This window comes from Miscanthus floridulus, chromosome 4 (genome assembly GCF_019320115.1).
Source record: "Miscanthus floridulus cultivar M001 chromosome 4, ASM1932011v1, whole genome shotgun sequence".
NCBI lineage: Eukaryota > Viridiplantae > Streptophyta > Magnoliopsida > Poales > Poaceae > Miscanthus > Miscanthus floridulus.
In genome coordinates this window covers 114,123,442-114,146,555 of record NC_089583.1, presented here as the reverse complement: position 1 = coordinate 114,146,555, position 23,114 = coordinate 114,123,442, and the positions used below count along the sequence as shown (strand labels likewise).

Here is a 23,114-nt window from a genome sequence, read left to right as displayed (position 1 = left end):
CCAGTGTCTGATCCATGACCATGACCGCCCTTCTTCTTGAAATTGCGGTTGGAGTCCGGGCGGTTAGAGGCACCATAGCCAGCTGGAGGAGGCCATGGAGCCGAGGTGTTGGAGCTAGTGCCGGAACTGCCATCGTCGGTAGGGGCACCACGTGAACTACCATCACCACAGGGATCTGCCAGTGGTCAGTAGAGCTTGATGCTGGGTGGCCTTGGCATGCTTGCGGTCGTACTGCTCCTCCAGCAGCAGATACGAACGCACGGAGAGGAAGGTATGTGGCGGGTTATTGGAGGTGATGACAGGAACGGCATGGCGAAACTTGGAGTTAAGACCCCGGAGCATGTTGAGAACCTACGAGGTTTCGCACACCGGTTGGCCGACGTCGCGCTGAGCATTGGCAAGCTTCTTGAGGCGACCGGTGAACGTCGTCACGTCCATGTCACCTTGAACCAGACTGTGGAACTCCCCCTCCAAGTAGACGGCACGGTGGAGCTCATTGTCCGCAAAACTGATCATGGATGGCATTCTAGATGGTGAACGTCGTAGCTTTGGGGCACGAACGATGGCAAGGACATCTTTGGAGATGGAGTTATAGAGCCAAGAAAGAATGCACTGATCACGCATGATCCAATTTGGGTCGCGGCGATCGGCAGGGGTCAGTGGGGTAGCGAGGTGGTTGCTGAGGCCAAATTTGCCCACAAAGGCATCAAAGAAGCAACACCACTCCGTGTAGTTGGATTCAGCGATGTCAAGCTCGACAGGGACATGGGTTTTGATGTTGACGGTTTGGAGGACGGCCGCCGCCGGCATGGTCATGGCAGGCGCGGTGTAGGAGTCACTGGAAATGGAGGCGGAGGAGGTGGAGGAGGACTCGACGTCAGAAATGTCGGCGTTGAAGAGCGGGTTGGCGTTGACGTCCATGGCAGCGGATCAGCGGCGAGCGCGTGGGAAGAGGAAGGCAGCCGCGGTGATCGCGGCGGTTGCGGCGCGGCGAGTACGAGGAGTGCGATGGATCGGATGAGGAGGAAACCCGCGCGGCTGATACCATGTAGAGAATAGGAATAGGAGCCAACAGAGATTCTATTGCCTCATCTGTGAAATATATATGCGTTACAACATGACGCGCCAGGGGCGCGGACTCGTGTTCGTGGCTGACGTGCAGCGCCCTCTGACCAGCTAACTAACTCGCACAAAACTGTAGGTTACAACAGTAGCTAATCCATTAATTTCTGTCAATGACCGCATCTAATGAGCCTGTGGAAGAGTCTACCAGATCTTCTTGCTTTTTGTTCTTAGAAATTACTGTAGTCACATAAATGTGGTAACTTTTTCTTGCATTGGAACCATGCACAAACTACCGAGCTGATCATAAGACATGCATATTGTAAATTTCAGTCTTTTTTTAATGATTGATCGTAGAGACATGTGCACTATGAAATAACTACCTTGTAGCCTAAATTAGACACTCCTATGGTTACTAATAGAAATAGGTGTGCATGCATTGAGCGGCTGAGCCCATCTAATTCAACACCTTGGCTTTAGTTCTTGGTTCCATTAAATGAGTAATAAGGAAGCAGATGCACATTGTCAGGTATTGGGATTTGGGAGAGCAAGCAGTAGAATGCCTGCAATTTTTTTACTTGACTCTGACTATGCCCTTAGGATCACTAGGTTCTTTCCCTCAGCCTAGCAACACATATATTCTTGTACGTGATAGTGCTATACATTTTCTTTATTTGAATCCTTGCATGAAAATGTTTCAGGTTTGCTTACAAGTCATTATCAATGTTTTCTTCTATATTTTGTGTTACTCATTGCACATCATTTATGCAATGCACTTTGCTCCACACAATGTTTATTTCCTTTTTCTTCATTTCTTCATTAGATCACGGTTACTTAGCCTTAGATCACTATTAATCTCTATCCCTAGTCCCTAAATCTTCATTATTTAGTGGTTACAGTAGCAAGCGTGGCAAACTATTGTTTACTTGGGGGCATTGAAGGGGGCCAGTGACGCCTAAGAGGGGGGGTTGAATTAGACAACTTAAAATTCAACTTGTAAACTATGACCTCTTTTTTACTCTAACAAAACCTATGTAATAGATAAACTATCTAAATGTGCAACTACGATTTTGCTAGTGTATTGCTATCTCTACCGCAAAAATGAGTAATACAATCAATGTAAATGCGGAAGCTAAAGAACAAAGTAGAGATATGCAAACTCCTGTCGACGACTCCGGTATTTTTACCGAGGTATCGAGAAGCGCACAAGCTTCCTACTAGTCCTCGTTGGAGTCCCTCGCAAGGGCCAAGCTCCCGGTCGGGTAACTCCGTGGATAGCCTCGGGCCTTCCCCACGCGCAAGTGGGTCTCCGACGTGCCTTCCGGCAAGCCTCACCCGGATGCTACCCATCGTCTTCACTATCAAGCTTACGGCCGAAACGCCAGTGGGTCTTGTTCCCTCCTGGTACACTGTGGCGGCCATACCATAAACGCGGTTGGTGTGATCTCGCAAGACTACCAGCCCCTCCGATGTACAACAATGGTGCTCAGCAAGCACCGAGTGGTAAGAGGTATGCAAACCTCACTAAACACTAGGCCTAAACCTAGAGCAAGCGCATAAGCCGTGGTCTAATCAACCTAAGCACTTCGCAAAAGCACCTACGCTAATCACCTAATGAATCACTAAGCACTATACAAGTGGAGATCATTAAAATGGTGTATCAACACCCTAGATATGTTTCCTTAGCTCCACTACTACCAAATGCCTGGTTGGGGTTGTATTTATAAGCCCCACTGAGAAAGTAGCCGTTGGGGACGAAATCCCGCTTTTCTGCTACTAATCGGGCGCTTGAGTCGTCCTGACCGGACGCGTCCAGTTGTCCCGACCGTTGGAGCCGTGAACAACTGATCGGACGCTGCCAGCGTCCGGTCACTTGCCACCGGATGCGTCTGGTCGCAAGTTTGCCACTCTGGAACCTCTCTGTACTCGATCGAACGCTGTTGTCCTACGTCCGGTCGGTTTGCCGCCAGCGTCTGGTCACTTGCTGAGTGTGTTGTCGGACTGATGAACAGTGCCATCGGTGCATCCGGTCGATTCACTTGTTCAGCGTCCGGTCGCTGCTGCTGACGCCTGTTATTGCTGAGCCACTGATCAGAGCATTCGGTCACTTTCTTCCAGCATCCGGTCGCTTCTGTGAGCTCGTTTCTTCGCAATCTTGCGTGCGGCTTGGTTCATATCTTTATGCTTGGACTTTGCTTGATATCTTGGGTCTTTTCTTGTGCTCCTAAGGTCTTGCTTGAGGTGTTGATCATCGAATCATCACGTCGCCTTTGTCCAAGTCACGTCTTGCATCCTATTGAACTACAAAACAATCACTTGCAAATTCATTAGTCCAATTTTAGTTGTGTTGATCATCAAACACCAAAATCCAAAGTAAATGGGCCTATGATCCATTTTCCTTACAGACACATTATTTTATCAGTGGAGGCTACTATATTTATTCGAGTGATTGATGGATCTTGGCCAGAGGGTTTTCATGGTCAATTTGTAGCTAGTACCTCTAGTATTGATAATGAGAAAGTCATCCTTTTTTATTTTTTAGATAGCAATTTGCCTATTGGTGGTGATGGCATTATAAAAACTTTCTCGTCATGTTGTATCTGTGGAAGTTACTGGGATGTTGAAAGTTTGTTTGAAGGCATGGCAAGATGATAGCAAGGATGTGGGAGGGCAGGAGGTGGCCTTCAAGCCCGCAAAGTCTGGTAGAAGCTTTGGCACTCTTAATTTTGGCTCGTGTAAAATGGAAGTTCTTGTGGCTTGGTCACTCATTTCACTAGTAAGTTTTGAGTCTGACTCACCGAGTAGAGTTTGTATCCCAACTAACTGGTGAATTGTGATGTAATGTCTATTGTTATGCCTCACAATTGTGCTAATTAAAGTTCGAGAATCTCTGTTTTGTTGTTAGATAATTGTGACATGGTCCATATTCGCTGTCTTTAGTCTTTACTGTATCTGGAAAAAGCAACATTTTCAATCATCAGATATATTATTTACTAGCTACTGTATAGTCTGATCATGCTGACTCATTACTTATTATTACTCCCTCCATTCCAAAAAGAATGTAATTGTAGAATTTGTTGTAGTCAAACTGATCATAGACCAGTTGGTTAGGTTCCTTGTAGTGGAACCTGCCCACCCAGGTTCAAATCCTCGACTTGGCACAGGTGCTCGCATTTTGCTGGATTTATTCTAGGATTTAACGGCTGCTATACTTTCAGTGGTAGGCGATGTCTCCGTCGACAGCGAGGAGCCAGTGGTGACTTCGTGAATCTCGAGATCTGCCGGCTCAGTCCTTCGGAGGTGCTCATAGGGGGGCGGTTCTCAGAGGGGTAGGGTTTGCGTACTGAAAGGACTTAGGATGCCGCCTAGAGGGGGGTGAATAGGCGTTTCTGAAAATTAACACCTTTAAATGCGGAAACAATTAGAAAGGGGAGTTTCCAAAATGGAAACTCCAAATTAAGAGTACTACCACCCCTCACAAGTTAGCCACAAAGTAAACAAGGTATAAAGAATATATCTAGAAGCTACAACCCTGCAACACAAGTTAGAACAGAGAATAAATATTTTCAGTGCAGGCAGGAAATACCGGACGTGTCTGGTATGAATACCAGACATGTCCGGTATACACAATTTCAGCAGATCGGCCCTAAACTTGCTCCTTTCGATTTCTATCTTCAAACCAAACTACAGGCACCTAATAGAGATGACAATATACACAGAGAACCTGCAGAACAGCTAGAGCAACACAAATATCAAATGAAATGCGAATTTAGACATGATATTTGTTTTACCGAAGTTTGGACTCGTTCGAGTCCTACTCTCCATTGAGGGGGCTGCAGGCGACCCAGCGAAGGTCAGCCCTAGAGGGTACCACGAAGGTCACTCTAGCCGGAGTCTTTTCCAACTCCTTTTCCTCCTTCCACTAATTTGATTCCGAGGCGGCGGAATCGACCGTTACAAACTTTCCGAAGCAACCACAATCTCTCGGTTGCTCTCCAGCGACGCCTAGCCGTCTAGGACCGAAGAGTCCAAGAGTAACAAATGCGAATCACGAGATTGACAATATGCACAAGTGCTCAAGTGGTGGCTTGCTCTCTTTTTCAAATTCTCTCTTAACCCACAAATTGATTTTGCAATTTGAATCACACACTCACTAAGAGAGGGTTCAGGAGAGTTGGCAAGGCTCAAAAACGTGTGTCTCTCACGGCAGAATCAGCAGCCTCCAAAGGTGGAGGCTTAGGGGTATTTATAGCCCCCTTGGAAAACTAGCCGTTTTATAGCCGTTGCAATACCGGACATGTCCGGTATGCATACCGGACACGTCCGGTATGACTCATACTGCGCCAATGGTAACTAAGTTACAGTGATGTTGTGAAGCGTTGGAACTCCCGAAGAATGCTGGGACTTCCAACCATCGGAACTCCCAACTCAAGTCGGAACCCCCGACCCTTAGCAATTTTGAAAAACATGTAACTGAGTTAAAGTTAGTGAGGTGTCGGAACTCCCGACGTATGTCGGAACTCCCGACCGTCGGAACTCCCGACTCACGTCTGAACTCCCGACCCTCAAGTCTTTTGAAAACTAGCCGTTGGCTTCTGGTCATCCATACCGGACACATCCGGTATGACTAGGACAGTGAACCCTCCAAATTAGTTGAAGTGCTAGACGTCGAAACTCCCGACCCATGCCGGGACTCCCGACCGTCGGAACTCCCGACGAACCAACCCGAGAACAACATTTTTATAGTTACTGGGCAAATACCGGACACGTCCGGTATGCATACAGGACACGTCCAGTATGGCCAGACTAGCAACAAGTCAGTTAGCTCTTTTGTCTCTCAAACACTCAAATCTCACATGGGTTGGCTTGAGCACTTATGAAACATTATCTATCAACATGATGCATCCCTCTTAGTAGTACGGCATACCTATTAAACTCAAGATCAAAGCAAAAATGAATTTATACCACTTGAGTTGATTTCTTTTGAATTGATGCCGTCCCTTCCAATCTTCATCAAGTAAGGGTGCTAACAAGTTGATGTTGATCTTTTCACTTGAGCATAGCCATCTTGAGCATGTGACTTGATTCCATTCATTAAATTTGAATAATCCTAAATGTATCAAGTCACTTCCATCAAATACATCATTATAGATTTGATTCTTCACATCAATATGACCATCTTAGCTTGATTAGTACCTCAACTAAATGCAAGTACTTTCTTCTTCACCCTAGCTAGGTTCTTCGGCCGCCAAGCCGTCGCTTGCCCTTCACCCTTGCTTAGTATCTCGAAGCCTTTCCTTGCTATCTTCACCATCTCAAGCCATCAAGTCACATTTTGTTGTTGAATCATCCATTCATATGTATTGTTATCTTTTTCATTTTAATTTAGCAAGCTTCAAATATGAGACAATTCCATATGCAATCCCTCATGTCTCATTAACTAATTATCATGAGCTTGCTTTCATATAGTACATGGAAATCCCACAAAAAATAAGCCTTCACTTGAATTCCATTTGCATTATTGTCTTGTGCTTGAACTAGATTGTTTATACAACAACACATCATTTTGGCTTTCATTAAGTACCCGTGAGATAACCTATTACCTGTTCACACTTAGCAAACGGGTTAGTCCTTTAATCATGTTGTCATTCAATCATCCAAAACCCACTAAAGGGCTAGATGCACTTTCAATCTCCCCCTTTTTGGTGATTGATGACAACTTGATTAAAGCTTACAAAATGATATAAACATTTAAACTTTTGGGTTCAATGATTTATGAGAGGCTCCCCCTTAATATGTGCTTATGATTAGAATTCACAAACTGACCTCAAATGTGAATTGCACATACTAAAACAAATAGGAGACTCCCCCTAAATCATTGCATCCGTGGGGTGCATGTGTGTGTGACAAAGAGAAACCGTGATGCATATGACAAGATATATCATACAAGAATAAATATAAAGGCATCATATCAAATATTTTCATTCTAGCATGCATAGTCCTTATAAAAATAAATATGACACATGTAATTCACACATAGCACTCATTACAAATTTTCTCAAGTCCAGAAACCACTGATATATAGATAAAGATCATGTCTCAAGAGACACATAGATAAAGCATAAGTCTCATCTCTCACAAGATATAATCAATGAAGCTCAAAAACAAACTACAGCCTGTAGTACATATCTTCAGGTACAAAGATAAGCAAATGAAACTATTCTGAAGCTTTAATCAGTCTCTCTCCCCCTTTGTCATCTATCACCACAAAGGTCCAACAATGACATACTAAGGACAAAGGGGCTACAAGCTATCACTAATCTCTAGCATCACTCAACATCATCATCATCATCATCTCTCCCAGCATCCTCATCATCTGAGCGTGCAACACTGGCTGGACGAGAACCACCTGCACCAGACGGGTCATAGCCACCAGACCCGTAGAAGCCACCACCACCTGTCAGGTCACTCCACCAATCTGTAGCATAGTCGTCGGCAGTGCTGGGACATGGCTGAGAGTGAGTAGGCACACAAGCCTGAAGAGGTAGAGTGTCAGGGTGCTCAGGTGCCTACTGCTGCTGCTGTCGCTGTATGAACTCAACATACTCTCTATCATATCTAGCCTGCTACTGCTCCTCAGTCTCAGGCTCACTGGCTGCCTCATCTGATAAAGGAGACCTAGGAGGATCAAGCTCAAGATTAGAAGTAATTTGCTTCAAAGTCCGAGTGTCCTTCCTCCTAGCCTCCCTCTCCTTCTGCTGCCTAGTCTGGATGTCACGACACATCCCAAATATGGAGCTGAAAAGCCTGCGGATAGGCGAGGGAGGACTGCCACGGCGTGAAGTAGAATGTGAAGGAGCACGTGGTGAAGGTGAAGCTCCTGCTGGTGCACCACTCCTAGGTGCATCTGCCTCTGGTGCTGCGGCTGCTCCTCCTGGTCCTGCTGGAGGTAACCCTGTCTCAGGCAGATCTGCAATAATCTTTAGGGCCTTGTGAATCTTATCATACTCGAAAGTGTGCCCTGTCACCTGCTCAATTATATGCATGATATAAGGAGCAAAACCACAGCCCTTGAGGGGCCTCTCTCCAACACTCCTGATCTCGGACCAAATAAAATCAAACACGCTGAAAGGCCGAGCATCAGGTGCCATCCTATGGAGTAGGTTCCTGGAATAATCTGCAATGTTGCCCTTGTCTCCACCCTTGCAGTCAATAGTCTTCCTGAACATCCTATCTAGGTACCTATAGGTAGGGTGAAGACCTAGAACCTTCCCCACAGCTCCTCTCTCACCACCAGGAGGATACATATACGTGAGCTGCTCAGGGGGTAACACCTGCTTGGTGTGGATCCTGTCCCTCTAGAGATCATCCTCTGAGAAGCCAAGATGGGCGGCAAAAATATCATAGTCAACACTATACCACTGGCCCTCAAGCATCCAGTGCATCCGCCTCTCATCCTCCTCAACAAACAGAGTAGCATAGAACTGAGCTACTACCTCTGTGTTCCAGTCATGCTGGAACTCCATGATCTCATAAACCCCAGTGCGCTGGCAAATGGCAATGGCATGATCAACTGAGGCCTTCTGCAACTCTGTAACATACTGCCAGTCAATCCACTGAGATCTGGCAATCACATGGTTCCTGGTGAGAATCACACTGGAGTAGAAGTCCAGGTGAAAGGCTGTCTAGAAGCGGTGATCATACTGAACCTTAGGTAAGCTCCTCGGATCAACCCTTCGCTCATCTCTAGCTCTCCTAGTCATACCCTTTCCTCTGTAATCAACCCTGGAAACATAGGAGGGTACATTGGGCAGACGTGTCTCAAGAAGACCATAATGCATCCCCTGACCAGGCTGGTGCTGAACTGGAGGAACTGACTCCTCCTCCTCAATCTCTTGCTCCCCATCTGAGCTGTCACCATCTGATCCTCTGTCGGTGCTCTTCCTCTTTTTTTTATCTCTAGACTCCACTCTGAACTCATCAGTGTCTGTGTCAGAAGAAGAGCTCCTGGACCCCTCTGCATACTGAGCTACTGCACTAGAGGTAGCCCTGGTGGACCTCCTGCTGGTTGGCTGAAATCCAGGATGCATATCCTATCTCGCCTTCTTATACTTCTCAAGTGCTGGATCATGCCTGTGCTTGGACCTCGGCTCCTGTCGTCCACTCATGGCTGCTGTCCTTGAGAGAAGAGAAGAGAGAGCGATGTGAAATCCAAATCCACGGGCCTTCAATCCTTGATCCAAGCCTTCTCCAATGCAATCTCCCTCTCTCTCTTTTCCTTGGTGAAATCCTTGGTCGCCCTAGGTGGGAAGAAGGGCATCGGCTGGTTGATTTGGAGGAGGCAAGTCTATTTGGGCCGAAGGGGTATGCTCTGTTTTTATAGTCCCGCTCATACCGGACACATCCGGTAGCATACCAGACATGTCCGGTATACACGGGCTGGCCCAAATAATTCCAAAATGTGTTCTCACTCTTCCAATCCCTTTCTCTATTGTTGCTCAGTCCAAGAAGGTGTATGATCTTGATTCAAATCGAGTACTATCACTTTTCTTATCGAATGCCATCAATTTATTTTCTCTTTTCCAAATATATGGCATAATCAATAATTTGCTTGCTTGAGAGAGATGAAGTGAGACAAAGTAGATTGTGGACTTAAGAGAGCCATGTCATGTGTGATTAGCTGATCAAACAATCAAGGAGAGCTATAATCATCACATGGCAAGGCTAGGTCACAAAGACCAAGATTCAAATAGTTTTTTAAATTCACACTTCCTACTCATGCTAGTTAGGGGTTTTGAAAAATATCTCTCCTATGTCACACAAATGCACATTCTAACATATAAAGGGCCTTAGATGCACTTACAATGTATGTATGTAACCACATACCTTTGCCTTGAGCCCATAAGAATACCACTAAGAAGATACATGGCATGATAATCTTTATGTTGACCTTGATTGCCAAGTAATCATGCTTGATACAAATTCAATTTTTCATCCAAAGGACTACAAAGAGTGCTAGATAAATTTGTTAGTCCACAATGGTGCAAAATAGAAATTTAGCTCCCCCTAAATAAGTGCTTCAAGTATTTTGACTGACTTTCAACAAGCACTTTTATTCTAATAAGAAATTGAGAGCCAATTTTCATTTTGACCATAAACCAAATAAGATTGCCATAGTTAAAAGTGAGTTTAAGAGATGCTCATAATTCACTTAGATTTGATAAAAGTAAGTTAGGGATATATAAAAAATGTATGGATCGAATACTCAGTTGCAACACAATTAGTGTTCTGGTCCATGCAATACCGGACATGTCCGGTAGTATACCGGACACGTCCGGAATACACAGAACAGAAACACTGACTTTCTATCCCTGGCCATACCGGACACGTCTGATAGTAATACCGGACACGTCCGATAGGTGTAAGACAGAACCAATTAATTTGCTGCTTGTGATTCTTCGTTTTAACTGTAATATTTATTTATTTAATGTATACTTGCATCTCAACAAATAAATTACTCTACTAGAGAGCTAATAAAAGCATCATATGGCAAACATGATAAACATCAAGTAAAACTTATTAACCACTTTCAATATTTTACAAATATGTCTATTTGTGACCTTTTGTACACAAACCGAACAAAGTGGCTATGATATAAAGTTTAGGTACTTGTTACCAATGATGAGGATGAAATAGATGATATATTTATTGAATTATCTTCGGGTCAACCATATAAGGGATTATGATAAGAATTGGTTGGTAGATTGAGTAAATATTATCAAATTGCTTGTTCAACCACCCCGAGGATTTCATCTCATCACCAAGTACCTACATCATTAACCTAAGCACACTTTGGTACCCAACTCTTGTTGGGTCCTTTTAAGTTAGTCAACAAGTGCTTAGGCACCCAAATGGCTTTAGCATTAGTTTGTGGTGAACACATCACCTTATAAGTGCTAACTCCATTTATGGTCTTCCTAAGCATATCATTATAAACAAATGTATTTGGCTTAGGAGTTTTACCATTTGGGCATTCATAGCTTAGATGCCCCTTTCTTCTACAAGCATAGCATATGCGGCCTTTGTGTGCTCTATGCTTGCTTTGCTTGTATGGACATCTATCAACCTTGTGGCCCATCTCATTGCACCCATAGCATCTTCTAGTTGCAACTTGGGCTTCCTTTCTTGCTTCTTTGTGCATTGGGCATTTCTTGGTAGGATGCTCTAATTTCTTGCTCATGAGACAAGCACTTTGTCCATGACTCTTCATTTGCTTGGCCTCCTTGGTAGAAGCCTTTTGATTAGCGGCTTTAACCTTGTCGGCCCAACTCTTGTGTGGACACATAGCCCACTCATGTCCATACAATCCACAACCATAGTATATCCTTTTTCCATGTTTCTTGCTCTTGGTTGTGTTGGCCTTGCTTGAGATGTGATTCTTTTGTTTGGCTTTGGAGGAAGCAAGGTTTGAACCCTTCTCAAGCTTCTTCACCATGTTATCATGGTTATCTTGAGAAGGTTGTGCTTTCTCCTTACCCTTCAACCGAATCACATCTTTCTTTAATCTTTGCACTTCTTCTTTGAGCTCTATGTTTTCTATAAGATTTAGCTCAATCAAAGATTGGCTTGCTTGGGGAGCACACTCATTAGCACAAGAAATATTTAATTGAGATGGTGTACTAGTGAGTAAATGTGTGAGAGATTGAGAGGATTTTACCGATGTGATCACAACCTCATGTGCTACCTCAAGCATAATGTTTGATTCTACTAATTCTTCATGAGAGCACTTTAGATGAACATAATTAGCTTGTAGCACATTGTACTTGCTTGATAGTTCATCTAGCCTTGTCTTGAGCTCGAAGTTTTCCTTCTCTAGTTGTGGAACACTAGAAGAGGATTTGGTAACTAAAGCATGCTCAATTGACAATTTTTCATACCTTTCACTTAGAGCCTTTAGTTCTTCCATCTTGGAGATGAGAAACTTTTCTTGATTTTGAAGCGATTGCTCTTGCTTCTCAATCTCTTCTTCAAGCTCATCATTCTTTTCGACTATCTTCATGATGATGAACTTGTCTTTGTGGTTGAGATGATCAAGGTTGTAGTTGTCTTCAACTTCAACATCACTCTCCACTTGATCATCTACTCGTGCTATCTCCTTGGCTTGATCTCTCTTGCTAGCCTTCTTCTTGCTTTTCTTGGCCATGAGACACAAGTGATGAGTATCATGAGATACTGAGGTTGACTCATCACTTGGTCGCCATCGGGCTTGAGCATCGCTGCAAACAGCTGCTTGCTGGTCTGCTGCCTCGGCCATACCGGACATGTTTGGTAGGCATACTAGACACGTCCGGTATGTGCAGGCAGACAACACGTCATGTGCTGCTTGCACTTCTTGCTCCGGCTCGATGCTCTTGAGGTCTTATGAGGCTTCTTTGCTGCATGAAGACACAATAGACATACTTTCCATTGACTCGATCTCAAGTGCATCATCACATTTGGATTTTCCATATAAATCAAAAAGTCTAGTCCAAATGAGATGAGCACTCTCTGGAGGTGGTTGTCCATTGAAGATTGCCTCATCTTGAACCTCTACACTCAATGTACTCAAAATAATATTAATAGCTTGAGCATTGAGTTGCACGCATATCTCTTCCTCGTTTAACAAATTTTTGTAGTTGCTCCAATCAACTATAGAAAGAGGTATGCTTGCATCCACAATATGCTCAACAAGAGGACTAATATCTCTAAAAGCATTGAGTACATGTATTGACCAAGTTAGAAAGTTTGAACCATCATTTTAGAGAAGCACCGGCTCCAACTCGATAGGCGTCGACATCCTTTTCTCACGGCGGTGAAGCTTTAGGTGAGAACCTTACTCTGATACCAATTGAAAGGACCTAGGATGCCGCCTAGAGGGGGGTGAATAGGCGTTTCTGAAAATTAACACCTTTAAATGCGGAAACAATTAGAAAGGGGAGTTTCCAAAATGGAAACTCCAAATTAAGAGTACTACCACCCCTCACAAGTTAGCCACAAAGTAAATAAGGTATAAAGAATATATCTAGAAGCTACAACCCTGCAACACAAGTTAGAACAGAGAATAAATATTTTCAGTGCAGGCAGGAAATACCGGACGTGTCCGGTATGAATACCAGACGTGTCCGGTATACACGATTTCAGCAGATCGGCCCCGAACTTGCTCCTTTCGATTTCTATCTTCAAACCAAACTGCAGGCACCTAATGGAGATGACAATATACACAGAGAACCTGCAGAACAGCTAGAGCAACACAAATATCAAATGAAATGCGAATTTAGACACGATATTTGTTTTACCGAAGTTCGGACTCGTTTGAGTCCTACTCTCCGTTGAGGGAGCTGCGGGCGACCCAGCGAAGGTCAGCCCTAGAGGGTACCACGAAGGTCACTCTAGCCGGAGTCTTTTCTAACTCCTTTTCCTCCTTCCACTAATTTGATTCCGAGGCGGCGGAATCGACCGTTACAAACTTTCCGAAGCAACCACAATCTCTCGGTTGCTCTCCGGTGACACCTAGCCGTCTAGGACCGAAGAGTCCAAGAGTAACAAATGCGAATCACGAGATTGACAATATGCACAAGTGCTCAAGTGGTGGCTTGCTCTCTTTTTCAAATTCTCTCTTAACCCACAAATTAATTTTGCAATTTGAATCACACACTCACTAAGAGAGGGTTCAGGAGAGTTGGCAAGGCTCAAAAATGTGTGCCTCTCATGGCAGAATCAGCAGCCTCCAAAGGTGGAGGCTTGGGGGTATTTATAGCCCCCTTGGAAAACTAGCCGTTTTATAGCCGTTGCAATACCGGACACGTCCGGTATGACTCATACTGCGCCAACAGTAACTAAGTTACAGTGATGTTGTGAAGCGTCGGAACTCCCGAAGAATGCCGGGACTTCCGACCGTCGGAACTCCCGACTCAAGTCGGAACCCCCGACCCTCAGCAATTTTGAAAAACATATAACTGAGTTAAAGTTAGTGAGGTGTCGGAACTCCCGACGTATGTCGGAACTCCTGACCGTCGGAACTCCCGACTCACGTCTTAACTCCCGACCCTCAAGTCTGTTAAAAACTAGCCGTTGGCTTCTGGTCATCCATACCGGACACGTCCGGTATGAATACCGGACACGTCCGGTATGACCAGGACAGTGAACCCTCCAAATTAGTTGAAGTGCTAGACGTCGGAGCTCCCGACCCATGTCGAGACTCCCGACCGTCGGAACTCCCGACCTATGTCGGAACTCCCGACGAACCAACCCGAGAACAACATTTTTACAGTTATTGGGCAAATACCGGACACGTCCGGTATGCATACAGGACACGTCCGGTATGGCCAGACCAGCAACAAGTCAGTTAGCTCTTTTGTCTCTCAAACACTCAAATCTCACATGGGTTGGCTTGAGCACTTATGAAACATTATCTATCAACATGATGCATCCCTCTTAGTAGTACGGCATACCTATTAAACTCAAGATCAAAACAAAAATGAATTTATACCACTTGAGTTGATTTCTTTTGAATTGATGCCGTCCCTTCCAATCTTCATCAAGTAAGGGTGCTAACAAGTTGATGTTGATCTTTTCACTTGAGCATAGCCATCTTGAGCATGTGACTTGATTCCATTCATTAAATTTGAATAATCCTAAATGTATCAAGTCACTTCCATCAAATACATCATTATAGATTTGATTCTTCACATCAATATGACCATCTTAGCTTGATTAGTACCTCAACTAAATGCAAGTACTTTCTTCTTCACCCTAGCTAGGTTCTTCGGCCGCCAAGCCGTCGCTTGCCCTTCACCCTTGCTTAGTACCTCGAAGCCTTTCCTTGCTATCTTCACCATCTCAAGCCATCAAGTCACATTTTGTTGTTGAATCATCCATTCATATGTATTGTTATCTTTTTCATTTTAATTTAGCAAGCTTCAAATATGAGACAATTCCATATGCAATCCCTCATGTCTCATTAACTAATTATCATGAGCTTGCTTTCATATAGTACATGGAAATCCCACAAAAAATAAGCCTTCACTTGAATTCCATTTGCATTATTGTCTTGTGCTTGAACTAGATTGTTTATACAACAACACATCATTTTGGCTTTCATTAAGTACCCGTGAGATAACCTATTACCTGTTCACACTTAGCAAACGGGTTAGTCCTTTAATCACGTTGTCATTCAATCATCCAAAACCCACTAAAGGGCTAGATGCACTTTCACGTACGCGTACGTATGTTCATAGGGGTGAGTGTGCGTGCGTGTTGTGGGCAACTGCATTGTAGTGTGTAATTCTAAAAAAATGACTAAACTTATAGTGAATAGTATTAACATTTATGTGTACAAATAAGTTTATTATGATAATATATTTTGTAATTAATCAAATTGTACTTATTCTGTATTAAAAATATTAGTGTATTTTTTTATAATTTTGATCAAAGTTTAAATCATTTATATTAACTCTTTGAAAAACAAGAATTATATTCTTTTTTGGATGGAGTGAATACATCTTTATACCACATTCATTGCAACCATGGCCATAGTGCTCTTTCCAACGTTTTTGTCATCCTCAGTTTGCTTTTGCCTTGTCCACCTCCATTGTAACATTTCACAAAAATAACCCTAAATAAAAAAATATGATTCTTTTTTATTTTTTTTCTTAAAATGCTTGGTGCCATGATCGCATAACTTTGGCTAGGTATTCTGTAATTAATCTAATTGCACTTATTTTGTATTATAAATGTTAGTATGTTTTTTATAATTTTGATCAAAGTTTAAATCATTTATATTAACTCTTTGAAAAACGAGATTATATTCTTGTTTGGATGAGCGAATACATCTTTATACCACATTCATTGCAACCATGGCCATAGCGCTCTTTCCAACGTTTTTGTCATCCTCAGTTTGCTTTTGCCTTGTCCACCTCCGTTGTAACATTTCACAAAAATAACCCTAAATAAAAAAATGTGAATTCTTTTTTATTTTTTCTTAAAATGCTTGGTGCCATGATCGCATAACTTTGGCTAGGTCAAACTCTAGTCATAATTATCCTCCTTTACATCGAAATCCCAACCAAAAGTTTTCATTCCAAATGTTTTGGGAGTGTATTTAGCAAAACCAAATACCTGCGAGGCAAAGGCAAACGTGAACCAATACTTATTTCAGACAATACCTATTTTGAACTAGTACCTATCTAATTCAAACTTAAATGTAAACATTTGAAACCAACTTACTCTGAAAACTCTCAAGGAGAGTTTATAACTATTTGCCTTTAGAAAAAAAAATGTCAGGAAACGACACCGATTGCGATCAACGGCAGTGTTCGGCTGGTGATATTCGACTGGCTGGTTCGTTTTTTTTTTCTAGTCAGAAACAGTGTTTTCTCTCTCACAATCTTCCAGCGTAAACAGTAAATTCTAGCTTGAACAGTGCTGAATAATACTGGCCGAACACTCTCAGCATGAAGCAGTAGCGCGGCAAATTGCGTCTTTAAACGACACTGATTTACACAGCCGCTGTCCGCCGAGCACGCAAATAAAGCTCTCTGAATACATTTTTGTTTTCATAAAATACTTGTGTATTCACAAGGCAGGCACAGCTTCGTCTCGCTCAAAACTCGTAGTCCCCGCCGGATTCGCCGTGCCGCCGCGACTGGCTCTCGTGCATCCTCGTCATGTTCGCCCTCTGCACCAGGAGCACCAGCGACTGCACGACCTCGGACATCGGCGGCCGAAACTCCGGCTCGGGCTGCAGGAAGCCAGGAACCAGCGTCCACATTTCAGCAGTGTCAGAATTGTTGCTCACATATGGGGGCAATGAGAGCTGGATGCACTGAAGATAATTTTTCACCTGAACACATAGCGCGATGGCGTCGGCGAAGCGGGAGAGGGATTTGGACGGGTACAGCCCTTGCAGCGCGGGGTCTACCATCTGGTCCAGCGCGTCGATGTCGTGCAGCTGTGGAGTTGCCCATCGGCCTAGTGACTGCTCAGGCCGCGGTCGGGACCTGCAAAAGTTCAGAGAGAAAGTGCTGACTACAGGTGTTGCTACAACTAGAATTACCTGTCTCAGATTGTTCTTGTGGCACTTCAGAACAAATGCGAGAGAGGAAAAGAAGGTATGCTGCGGCGGATTGATCTGTGTTCACCTGTCAAACGGTTTCCGGCCAGTCAGAAGCTCTAGCATGACGACTCCGAAGCTGTACACGTCGCTCTTCAGGGAGTACCGACCAGACAAGGTCACCTCAGGAGCTCTGTATCCTGAGTTCTCATCTGATTCCTGAAATTGTTGCTTATATATTTAGTAATCTTGTGCAGAAAGCTTAACACTAACATTCCTTAAATTAGCACTCGTGCTATAAAGTTATGTTGAGCTCAACTTGGTATCATATAGCTTGTTGATCAAAGCTTAGCTTGCAGCTAGGTATGCAGAACTATTGTGCTAGCCATAAGATCCCGAATCTCTTCAGTTCTGTTACTGTAATGATAATCTATGCTTGCTACTTTACTTCTTGGTGACTTGATGTAGCATTTTGTAATTGAATAGTATGAACTTCATACATAATTATATATCATTAAAAACACTAGGTACTTCCACAAAGAAATAATAATGTAAAGCATTTCTTCTGCAGAGAAGTCAATCACAGATGTATTAAAAGTACCTGGAACTGGTTTGAAAGAAGGCCTGCAAACCCAGAATCAGAGAGGTGGGGATTCAGCTCACCATCCAATAAAATGTTAGATGACTTGAAATTCTTGTGCACCACAGAGGGTGAACAAGTCTCATGTAGGTACCTGAAAAGTTCATATGGTTACCATAACCTGTCAGTTCTAAAAAAAAGGGTGGTGAAAAGGCTGCACCACTTACTCTAATGCCCTTGCAGATCCAAGCGCAATCTTGACACGGTTGTTCCAAGACAATGGCTTGCTGCGTTCATCCTTCAGATGAAGGAAGTCATGGAGAGAACCGTTTCTGTAGAATTCATATGCCAGCAAGCATTGTCCATGCTCTGAGCAGTAACCAGCAAGCTCAGCAAGGTTTGGATGATTCAGCCTTGAAATGTTTGCAACCAACTCAACGAACAAATCTGAAGGATGGCTTGGAAATGCAGAAAAGTTTATTTTCTTTATAGCCATGACCTGAAATTTACCATCCAGAAAGTGATGATATCGTAATAGTTTGGATCATAATTTGAAAATCATGAAACTGAAATGAAGCATATCATCAACATATGATAGCCTAATAATTGGTTTGAACATGTAAGAATTAGCCATATACCTTCTGATCACCGAATTTTGCTTTGTAAACACGGCCTAACGATCCCTCACCGATAAGACTGTCAGGACTGAAACTGCCTGTTGCCACCTGAAGGTCTGCCACTGTGTATGCAGGTATTGTGATGGAAGACAAACTTACTTTCCTTGAGATGGACTTGTTAGTGGTATCATTTTCATCGAAGGACTTGCGCAGGTCGATTTTTGTTGGAGGCTTCAAACTCATCGAAACAGTCTTCTGCAATTCTTCTTTGCCAATTGTTGATATGATTTTGATAGATTTGATCGATTTCATCTCTGAATAGCATGGTTTTAGGCACAAGGATAACACATTATGTAATCATCTTCCACAAGAAAAAGAATACAGAAGGGAGAAATTGCACAATTCATCTTTAAAGATATGAGCTTGTGGTTCCTACTAGAACAGCAGCAATAAGATGAAAACACAACTACTGTCATACTTACGTTTAAGTCCAGAAGCAAGAGGGCTGAGAGGTTCATTTTGTTCAGGGTCTTGTCCCTGTGATAACCTCCAAGATTTCCTTTTGATCACAAGGAATGCAACTATTGCGCCAACAACCAGCAAACATATTACGATTCCTGCTACTGCACCACCATCAAGTTTGGAGTGTTTGCCACCATCTTCGGCTGGGGTATCCTTTACCAGCAGTACTTGGAACAGCAGGTCGCCAGGAGGGAGGAGGGGTATTTGGTGATGGTGGTGATAGTGTTGGTGTTGATGGTGGAGGTGGTGGAGCAGGGCCATTGTTAAACGAGTTTCCACTTGTCCTGTAAAAAGACGACTAGATTGTTGTATCCATCCCAAATGGTTAAATAGCAATCGCCGCAATAGTTGCAGTAAAGGTACTTACTGGAGATTATTGATTCCCTTTAGTTTATCAGGTACCCAACCGGTGAATTGGTTGTTTTCGACATTTCTGCAAGGATTGTTAAATGTGCATTAAGAAATTAAACTTGTACTGTAATTGGAGTAGGTGGTAAGCATGTCAACTTACAAGTCATTAAGAGGAAGATTGGTGAGAACATCTATTGTGCCGCTAAGTTTGTTGTTTTGAAGGTAACTGACAAGAGGGGAGATTGGATTTGTAAGTAACCATGTGATGTTTTTTCCAATTGATGAAGTTGAACAGAACATGTGGAGTACTCACAGTGTTTTCAAACTTGTCAAGGAGTTAAAGCTTTGTGGAATATTACCAGAGAATATGTTGTATGATAGATCCCTGGAAATTGAACAGTTGGTTCATGTTTACCACTGTGGATTGTGGAGCAATGAAGACAACAGCATGCATAAGCAGTCAGAAAGAAAGTCACTCACAGCGTTGTTAAATTTGTGAGCTGACTAAACATATCATTGATGTTCGAGAGCTGATTATGACCAAGATTTCTACAGCAAGGAGTGAAAGATATAATTTGGCCAAATCTTGTCGAAGAAAACAGCTTAGTACAAATCCCAATAGGCAACTTACAAATTCCTAAGTGCAACCATCTGGGAGATGGAGTAAGGTACTGTCCCAGTGAAGTTATTTCCTTCAAGATTTCTGCATACCAGGTAGTTCTATGTAAGACCTCAAAAATATTTTTTAAAACATAAATAGGAATGATGAGGTACACATACAAACATGAGTACATGACTCACAAGCTCTGGAGATTCGGAGGAAGATTATAAGGAATGTCACTGCCACCAAGATTATTGTTGCTCATATCCCTGCAGAACTCCAAAGTTAGATTAAGACCGAACAATGGCATGTTGTCTGTAACCATCCACGCATTGAGATTTAAGAGCATGTGAGATATCTCTTACAGCTGAACGAGTGAAGTCAGCTGGTTCATGTTGTAGCCCAAGGTGCCGTTAAGCCGCATCCCAGATAAGTTTCTGTTGAGCATTATTCAGGAAAAAGGAAAATCAGTCGAGAAGGATCGATTGCCGTGACACAAAAACAACCAACCCTTCTGAAGGTTTCAGCTAACTCACATTGCTGTCACTCTGGAACCCGAGCAGGTGACCCCCAGCCACGACTGCCCACAGGGATCCCCATTTTGGGACACCCAGTTCGTCAGCTGCGGTGGCGAATTCATGGTTCTGTAGAAGACGTTGAGGGAATTCACTGCACATGCAAGAACAAGGTTTGGGACAAATCAGTAACAACGGAGGATTGATGTTTCAGGTAACATGGTAGATTTCAGTCATATTTTGCTGTTCTACAACATTTTTCTTAAAAGAACTAAGATGTTCGCATTCGCAAGTAGCAAAATGAAGGGATAGCATTCCCTTGGTCAACTTCACTGATTCAACAAGAAAATTTCCTATGGAGTTGTGGACAGCAAGCCTGTACATGAACCGAAATTTCACGAAACCAGTCATATATGCCAACCCGAAATTTCAGAACCCGTACTTCTTGTTCTTCGGACTCAATGGACTGACCAGAGCAGGGGGGATACAGACAAGAAGGAGCCTTTCGCATCCATTTATGGCTGAGAATACCAAACTAAACCATGACGAAATGCATCGTTTCTTGATGCGCGGAAGCCAAGAGTGCTTTGAGAGAAGAAGAAGAAAACTACTAAAAGGAGCAGAACACACTCACCATCATTCGAGTCCGTGTTGGCATTAACCCCAAATGAAGCTGCAGCCAAGAACAGCACCACGACCCCAACGGCCGCCCCAGCCATGTCTGCCGCTCCTCTCCCCTCCTATGCCCTCCTCCTGCTACTGCCCCTTCACCGCTGCACCACTCCTCTGCAGGCTCCAAGAAACAAGACCAACTTTTATATGCAAAAAAAAGGTCTCCTTTTTCGTTCCACTCTTTTTGTATGCTTGCGGTGCTGCTCGTCTCTCTGCGCTGTTCGCTTGGTCCGGTTTCGTTTATAAGCCTGGTTTAGTGTGAAGGAAAAATAATGTTCATTAGTTGATAAATCATGCTTGGTTTAGTAGTGAAGGAAAATAATATTCATTAGTTAATAAACTATGCTTATAAGCCAAGCGAACCGGAAGTAAATATTTCGCTGACTGCGTCTGGTGTTTTGCTTTTCGCGTGTTGGAGAGTGGAGGAGTAAATGCGAGATTTCGACGGCTGATGACGACGCTGGGGTTGTTAGAGCAGTGTAATTAGTGTTCTAGATTATTGGGATGAGATTTCATTTGGCTTCGAGTAAAAAAGGAAAGGCGTGCTGAAATAGGAGAGCAAAAACAGAAATTATTTTATTTTACTTTACAAAAAAAGGCATAGTATGGAACATGGAGAAGTAAACCAAATTTGCAACGGAACACCTAGCATCCGGACGTCCATATGAGATGTGCGTTCGGACGTAGCTCCCTCCTCCTGCCCCATTTGCTCAGACTCGTGGCAGATCCGCCCTGCCCCTACTTCGTTTCACGCGCCACCCCTGCCCGCTCCGTTGCACGCGCGTCGGGGCCCTGTGGGACCGTCCCGCTCGTTCCTTTCCATGCACGCACGCCGTTCCGCTCGCTCTGTTTTGCACGCGCACGTGGGAATTTGAAAAGCATATGTACTTTTGCAATCCTCCAGAACTAATTTTGCAACATCCAGAGAAAAACACTTGCAACATGCGTTTGAAAATAAATAAAACATTTGGAACATAAATTTGCAACATACATGTGAAGACATTGTAACACATGGAACATCCAGATCTATTTTGCAACATCCAAATAAAGCAGCCGCAACATCCGCCCGGAATAGATTAAACATTTAAAACATACACTTGCAACATACGTGTGTATCCATTGCAACACATGCAACATCACTGATATACTTTTACAGCATTCAAATAAAACACTTGCAACATTCATATGAAACACCTGCAACATCCATATGAAACATTTGAAACACTTACAACATGCGTGTGAAACACTTGCAACATCTCGATGAAACACTTGCAACATACGTATGAAACACATGAAACACTTGCAACATACCCTTGCAACATTCTTTCAGCGCAGCATCTTCTTCCTACTTGGACGAATGGAGGCTCGTCGACGTGGAGACAGAAGGGGGGAGGCCGCAGGTCTTGCACGAGCTAGCGCCGGAGAAGGATAGGGGCGCTCGGATCTCGCCGCTCGAATCTCAAAGTGGGGCACGACAATGAATGGAGGCGTGACGAGGGATAGAGTGCGGCGCAGCCTGGGGCACGCACGCGACTCAGGAGAGGTGCAGCGTGTGCGGGGGCGGGGGCACTGCTCTGGCAGAGGCGCGTCGCGTCCGATGGAACGGAAGCCATGGTGAGAGAAGGGGGCTGGAGGATGAGCGGAGTGGGTTTTTTGAGAGAGATGGGAGCCGGTCCTACGTAGGTCAAGCTGCGTCCGGACGGGAGTCACGAGATGGACGCCCGTGGAGAATCATTATTGAATTTACAAGCCTATTTTTCTAAGACAATTTTATACCATTTCAGTAGAAAATGGTTTCGGTTAATAATACATAAATACAACAACAGTCTATAATTTTTTCCGATGAGCAACTGCAAAATACTCTTCGTATCTTTCTACACTTACAGGAATAGCGACATTTTGAGACCCCCCAACTATTTCTTTAACTAGGTGTGTAAATATTTTCATCTTTTATTCCTGGTTTCTCACCCATCTTCTATTCTTGTTTCTCACTCGCCAAAGGCAGAGAGCAGACCTAGCTCTCCAGAGTGACGAGCAAGATATCGAGAAGTTGTTGGAGGGTAGAGAGATATAACAAATATTTTTTTATTAAAATGACTCTCCA

At 43.5% G+C, this 23,114-nt stretch overlaps 1 pseudogene; it reads right to left on the bottom strand.

Moving 5' to 3' along the window:
* Positions 1–16,556: 16,556 nt before the first annotated feature.
* LOC136550390 (protein STRUBBELIG-RECEPTOR FAMILY 7-like) lies at positions 16,557–21,209 on the bottom strand (annotated as a pseudogene).
* Between the last annotated feature and the right edge of the window lie 1,905 nt (positions 21,210–23,114).